The sequence below is a fragment of the Symphalangus syndactylus genome, chromosome 5 (genome assembly GCF_028878055.3).
Source record: "Symphalangus syndactylus isolate Jambi chromosome 5, NHGRI_mSymSyn1-v2.1_pri, whole genome shotgun sequence".
NCBI lineage: Eukaryota > Metazoa > Chordata > Mammalia > Primates > Hylobatidae > Symphalangus > Symphalangus syndactylus.
In genome coordinates, this window is record NC_072427.2 from 127,323,707 (window position 1) to 127,329,870 (window position 6,164).

Below are 6,164 nucleotides of genomic sequence, written 5' to 3' on the forward strand. Positions count from 1 at the left end.
CAAATCAGTTACTTCAAGGTGCTTGCAATTTAGCGCCCATAAATAACTCTAACGCAAGGCATGATCTGTTGCCAAGGTGATTAATTCTAACTAAGGGGGTCTGAGAAAACTTACCAAAGGTGGGGTATTTATCTGAATATACAAAAAGACTAATCAACTGTAAAAAGACATTTTGGGGGCAAGTGGGGAACTTAAATAGGATCCAGACATTAGATGGTATTAAAGGGATATTGTTAAGTTTGTTAGGTGTTGATAATGGTATTGCAGTTTTCTACATATATATGTATTTTGGCTCACTGCAACCTCTGCCTCCAGGGTTCAAGCGATTCTCCTGCCTCAGCCTCGCGAGTAGCTGAGACTACAGGTGCCTGCCACCACACCCAGCTAATTTTTGTATTTTTGGTAGAGACGGGGTTTCACTGTGTTGGCCAGGATGTTCTCAATCTCTTGACCTCGTGATCAGCCCGCCTCGGCCTCCCAAAGTGCTGGGATTATAGGCGTGAGCCACCGCGCTTGGCCGGCAGTTATATTTTTTAAATGGCCTCTCCCTTTTTTAGAGCTTGTATGTGGAAATATTTAAGGAAGAAATATTATGATGTCTGGGATTTACTTTAAAATACTTCAACTAGGTCAGGTGCGGTGGCTCACGCCTGTAATCCTACCACTTTGGGAGGCCGAGGTGGGTGGATCACCTAAGGTCAGGAGTTTGAGACCAGCCTGGCCAACATCTCTACTAAAAATACAAAAAATTAGCCGGGTGTGGTGGCGGGCGCCTGTAATCCCATAATCCCAGCTACTCGGGAGGCTGAGGAAGGAGAACCACTTAACTGGGAGGTGGAGGTTGCAGTGAGTCGAGACTGCATCATCGCACTCCCACCTGGGCAACGAGAGCGAAACTCCATCTCAAAAAAAACAAAAGCAAAAACACTTCAACTAAAAAACAAATTATGAATATTTTACAAAATAATAATTATTTAATGTAGGTGATAGGTATGTGTGGGTTTGTTATACTCTTTATGTATGTTTAGAAATGTTTAAAATAAACATTTTTAAAATTCACAAATTATAGGTAGGTAGTTACAGATATAATTTGCCCTTATAACCTTTAAGATCTGCTTATTCCTATTTGCAGCAATAAAAATTAAACCCAGAAAGCCACACTTTTCTTCCTTTTCATAATGCCTGGGTATATCAAGCTTTTGAGAGATCAAGGTCAATATGTAGTTTGGTCTTTCCCTGATTCAAGAATTATAGCACTGTGCTTTGGGTGACTCATTTATATTTTACAATTAATAATATTAAGGCAAATGCAGCAATTTTGAATTATTTACTCAATAAATTCTGTTGGCCAGGTGCCGTGGCTCAGGCCTGCAATTCTAGCACTTTGGGAGGCAGAGGTGGGAGGGTCACTCAAGGCCAGGACAGGAATTTGAGACCAGCCTGGATAACATACCCAGACTCTACAAATTTTTTTTTGAGACAGAGTTTCATTCTTGTTGCCCAGGCTGGAGTGCAATGGTGCAATCTCAGCCCACTGCAACCTCCGCCTCCCAGGTTCAAGCAATTCTCTTGCCTCAGCCTCCTGAGTAGCTGGGATCACAGGCCCATCACGCCCGACTAATTTTTTGTATTTTTAGTAGAGACAGGGTTTTACCATGTTGGCCAGGCTGGTTTTGAACTCCTGACCTCAGGTGATCCACCTACCTTGGCCTCCCAAAGTGCTGGGATTACAGGCACGAGCCACTGTGCCCAGTCTACAAAAAATTTTAATAATTAGCTGGGTATGGTGATGTGGGCCTGTAGTCCTAGCTACTTGGGAGGCTGAAGCGAGAGGATTGCCTGAGCACAGGAGCTTGAGGTTACAGTGAGTTATGATTGTGCCACTGCACTCCAGCCTGGGCAACAGAGGAAAACCCTGTTTCTTTTTTTTTTTTTTTTGAGATGGAGTCTTGCTCTGTTGTCCAGGCTGGAGTGCAGTGGCACAATCTCAGCTCACAGCAACCTTCGCCTCCCGGGTTCAAGCCATTCTCCTGCCTCAGCCTCTCGAGTAGCTGGGACTAACAGGCATGTATCACCACACCCAGCTAATTTTTTTTTTTTTGTATTTTTAGTAAAGACAGGATTTCACCATGTTGGCCAGGCTGGTCTCAAACTCCTGACCTCAAGTGATCCGCCTGCCTCGGCCTCCCAAAGTGCTGGGATTACAGATGTGAGCCACTGCGCCCGGCCCAAAACCCTGTTTCTTAAAAAAACAACAACAAAAAACTGTCGCCAAAACAAGTACAGTTGACCCTTGAACAACTTGGGAGTTAGGGGAACTTCCACACCCCTGCTTTCCACATAGTCAGGAATCTGCATATAACTTTTGACTCCCCCAGTATTTAACTACTAATAATCCAGTGTTGACCAGAAGCCTTACTGATAATCTAAACAGTTGACTAACACATATTTTGCTTTTTATATAGACAAAGTTCTTACAACAAAGCAAGCAAGAGAAAATAAAAATGTTATGAATAAAATAATAAAAAGAAAATATCGTTCTTTTTTTTTTTTTTTTTGAGATGGAGTCTTGCTCTGTCGCCTGGTCTGGAGTGCAGTGGTACGATATCAGCTCACTACAACCTCCACCTCCTAAGTTCAAGTGATTCCCCTGCCTCAGCTTCCCGAGTACCTGGGATTACAGGCATGAGCCACCGGGCCTGGCTGAGAAAATATATTTCTATTCATTAAGCAGAAGTGGGTCATCAGAAAGGTCTCCATCTCTTCACATTGAGTAGGCTGAGAAGGAGGAAGAGGAGGGGTTGGCTTGCTGCCTCAGTGTGGCAGAGGTGGAAGAAAATTCACATATAAGTGGACCTAAGCAAATCCCAGCACTTTGGGAGGCCAAAAGGTGGATCACCTGAGGTCAGGAGTTCGAGACCCGCCTGGCCAACATGGTGAAACCCCGTCTCTACTAAAAATACAAAAATCAGCCAGGTGTAGTGGCACGTGCCTGTAATCCCAGCTAGTTGGGAGGCTGAGGCAGGAGAATCGTTTGAACCCGGGAGGCAGAAGTTGCAGTGAGCCGAGATCATGCCACTGCACTCTAGCCTGGGCGACAGAGTGAGACTCCGTCTAAAAAATAATTAATTATAAGTGGACCCAAGGAGTTTAAACTTGTGTTGTTCAAGGGTCAACCGTATGTGACTCAAGAACCTTCAGATTTTCTGCCCTTTTGCCTGAGGTTGTGAAGGCAAGACCCCAGAAATTTGTCATTCAGTTCTTTAGCAATAAGAACACTTCCCACTCCAAAATGTAATGGAATTCATAGCCTTACCACCAGCACCCGGAGGATAGACATGAAATTAGGGTCATCCCTGCCCCTAAGCCCTGTGTACTGGCCAGGGCACTCAGAAGGCACCACCAGGCCAGTACTGCCTGGGTGACCAGGATGAGAAACAGGCACAGCTCCCAGCCCTTCAGACCCTGGCAGCCCCCAAAGCAGCCCACTCAGGACACTCACCAATATCACCCTCTGTGGCTGTCCCTGAGCCCATAATCCCTTGGGGGGCCTTCCCCACCCACCTCCAGTTACCAGCAACTTGTAGAGCCTTTGTCTAGCTACTGCCACCCAGGCTTGCAGGGGTATGGAGACATGGCTGCTTGGTTCCTACCCCAGGAATTTAGATTTTTTATTTTTTATTTTTTTTTAGGATGGAGTCTTGATCTGTCGCCCAGGCTGGAGTAGAGCGGTGCGATCTTGGCTTACTGAAACCTCTGCCTCCCGGGTTCAAGCAATCCTCTTGCCTCAGCCTCCCGAATAGCTAGGATTATAGGCGTGAGCCATTACGCCCATCTATTTTTTTTAGTAGAGACAGGGTTTCACCATGTTGGCCAGGGTGGTCTCAAACTTCTGATCAGCCTGAGTCACGTGAGGTGATCTGCCCGCCTCGTCCTCCCGAAGTGCTGGGATTACAGGTGTGAGCCACCATGCCTGGCCAGGAATTTAATCAGTCCAGCTCAGGCTTTTCTGAGAAAAATAGAAATTTCATTATTAAATATTTTTTGTTGAAATTCTTTCTCCCTGTTCCTGATGATGGATGTGTTAATCCTGACACCTCATCCTTCAGTGGCTGCCTTATGACCAGGCTTATAACACTGGATTTGCTGAACTTTGGAGGTTCCAGGGATGTTCTATGTTGTTTAAGGTTAGTCAGCCTTAAGCAATAATGTGGCCCAGAAAGCAGTTTGAGTTCAGTTTATAGGGAAAACTGTTTACACTTCCCAGTATACCAGAAAGAAGGTGTTCAGAAGCTGGTGTTTTAATTTTCTTGCAGATCAAGAATACAGCTTTTGGAAGTTGCCCAGAGCCATTCTTAAATCAGATTCGAACAGGATCAAGAAATTCTTGATCTCATTTTGTCATCTATTGAGCATTTCAGTGAGAAGAGACACATAGTCTTTATGCTCAGGAAGCTTCCAATGTTCTGTTGAGAAGTTACAGAGTCATCCCTCTATATCTGCAGGGAATCTGTTCCAGGACCCCTCTCAGACACCAAAATCCACGAATACTCAAGTCCCTGATATAAAATGGTATAGTATATGCAGGTTGCCTACACATGTCCCCCTGGTTATACTTTAAAAAACATCTCTAAATTACTTATAATACCTAATATAATATAAATGCTACGCAAGTAATTGTTACACTATTGTATTTTATTTGTGATTTTTTTAAATTTGTATTCATTTATTTGAAACAGTCTTGCTTGATCGCCCAGGCTAGAGTGCAGTGGTGTGATTTTGGCTCACTGCAACCTCTGCCTCTTGGGTTCAAGCAATTCTCCCACCTGAGCCCCAGAGTAGCTGGGATTACAGACCCACACCACCATGCCCCAGCTAATTTCTTGTATTTTTAGTAGAGATGGGTTTTCACCATGGTGACGAGATTGGTCTTGAACTCCTGACCTCAGGTGATCTGCCCGCCTTGGCCTTCCAAAGTGCTGGGATTATAGGTGTGAATCACCATGCCTGGCCTATTTTTTATTGTTGTATTGTTTTTGTTTGTTGATTTTCAAGTATTTTCAACCCACACAGTTGGCTGAATCTGCCCATGTGGAACCCACAGATGAGGATGGCTGACTTTAATTACAATTAAAAAAGATATCTTCAAATCAGCTCAGCCTTGAACAAGCATGGTTGCTAAATTACCAGCCTACTAGAAACTTTCTGGAAAAGAACAGGGGCCCACAGCTAGATGTCTGATTAAGGGGTTCAGGCCAGGGTTTGTCAGGTGCAGGATGGCTGCCTTGTTCAATAAGATCAATAACCAACAAAGAAAATGTAAGAATTCCAGTAAGTTTTCTAGGTATTTTCATATTACTCAAAAGCAAAGGTCAGTGTGTTAGAATAATTTTAATTGAATTATCTTATACCTATAAATCAGGTTTTTTCTTTAATTATTCCCAATAGTGCTGACTGCACTCAGAAATAGGAAACTTTCCAATAACTGCTTAACATTTTATGACTTCATACATTTCATGTAGTAGTCTCTCATCGTACCCTCTACTTCTTTTGAAGCACTTCTTACCATTGTAATTAATTCACTGACAATTTGTCTGATGCCTGCCTTGTTCACTGGACGTTCCAGCACCCAGCTTAGCACCTTGTGAGTGGAGAATGGCCTAGTGAGATGTCTACCAGATATTGTTAGGTGAGAAGAACAAGAGTTATGCAGTATCATTCCTTTCTAGTTTTAAAAATTATCTGTACCTGCATGAAGGACTGGAAGGTTAAACACTAAAGGATTTTTTTATGTTTCTGTATTTTCTAGTATTCTAAATTATTTTGTAATAAATGAAAATAAAAATGTACATGTAACCTGTCTCTTTAAAAACTTTTAACTACTTACAACTACAAAAGGAAAAATAGCAATATAGTGGAGAAACCAGACAATACTGCAAACAAATGATCAAAATTAAAATCATCAAGAATGTACAGATGTCATGTGCCTTCAGCTGTGATACTCTGAGAATACAATGCCCCTATGTAGCGCTCCATTGGTAATACATAACCTGAATCTACCATGATAAAACATCAACTACAAGTCCAGGAATGAACGGCTCAATAAAATAATTGGTCTATACTCTTCAAAAATGTCAGGGTCAAGAAAGATTGAGAAACTGTTT